The 1181-nt window shown below is 39.1% G+C and overlaps 1 long non-coding RNA gene across 1 annotated transcript; it reads left to right on the top strand.

Annotated features, from left to right (window-relative positions):
• Positions 1–237: 237 nt before the first annotated feature.
• On the top strand, positions 238–780 carry LOC143183927 (uncharacterized). The gene is made up of 3 exons (XR_013002691.1): positions 238–313; positions 413–564; positions 640–780. It is a non-coding gene; the product is annotated as an uncharacterized LOC143183927 (long non-coding RNA).
• Positions 781–1181: the final 401 nt, after the last annotated feature.

Genomic DNA, 1181 nt, shown 5'->3' with positions numbered 1-1181 from the left:
GTTATCTCTGCCCGCTTTTTCGGTTCAATCACGCACCGGCTCTATGTCGCGGAACTGTTCGTGGAGGAAGTTGATCGAGTTGCAGCGAATCTTAGGAATACAAATCTGACGCCATACGAATGTACAGCATTAGCTTTTCGACTCTGCACCCTTTCAACAAATTTCTCTTTATACTGACGGAATTCGCTGTCATCACTGATTCATTTAGATATCAATTATTCCTCTTGAAAAAATCACGTCAGATTGAAAATATAACTAAGAAAATTCATTACCGTCAAACTTGGGAAGTGGAAGTTGGAAACGGAGAATAAAGGTATTATGTTTAATTACAGGTTGAAGAGAATTAAATCGATAATTCACGAATTCGTTGGGACCGTTTAAATATGCGTTACTATTCGATATCTTCTTACAGCAAACTGCGGATATGGATCGATAGGTTAAAAAACGCAGGAAACAAATATCTGAATTTTTTATTCGAAAAAAGATGGAAATATCATCGAGGGCAAGGAGCAATGGGGGACCACGAGAATATCTCCCAATGGAACGAGGAAATGGCGGCGAAATGTAGAGATAAAAAAATCCGCGGGTACGTTTACATTGGTATTCAATGGTGACGATTGAACTGTACGTTTTCGGTAGGGTCAGAATGGAGGAGCAGGCGGAATGGGAAAACTCATCAAAGCCAAATCCAGGATTCCGGTCGACGGTAGAACCCAGGAATCCCTTGAAAAAATACTGATATATTTTATATCACTTTTCACTCTTATTCGACCCCCTGTCCCTTCCTATATACGTACATATATCCGTTGCTTCTCTTATCTCCTTCCTTTCGGGCTCACCTTTCTTCGTAATCTGAAAGAAGAATGTGGTACCTACAATGACCGAAGCGCTAATTAAAAATACGTATGGTGAAGAATAACGGAAACATGAATAGATGTGTTCCCAAGGGAAGTGGAGTAAATTTTGTGAAACAAGCTGCTAAATATTTTCTACATTTCAGTAGTTACTGCAAAAGGACTGGTGCTATTCCGAAGCGTACCGCGAGAGTGTAGTGTTAATAATGGAGTTGCTTCAATTAATGAATCAGCGGAAATTTGCTTTATCTGTTGTAAAAAATCGAATACCAATAATTTTGAAATACATTTTCATTTTTAGCGAGGACACGATCTACAATACCGGTC

The sequence above is a fragment of the Calliopsis andreniformis genome, chromosome 9 (assembly GCF_051401765.1).
Source record: "Calliopsis andreniformis isolate RMS-2024a chromosome 9, iyCalAndr_principal, whole genome shotgun sequence".
Taxonomy (NCBI): domain Eukaryota; kingdom Metazoa; phylum Arthropoda; class Insecta; order Hymenoptera; family Andrenidae; genus Calliopsis; species Calliopsis andreniformis.
This window is presented reverse-complemented; position numbering and strand designations above follow the sequence as displayed.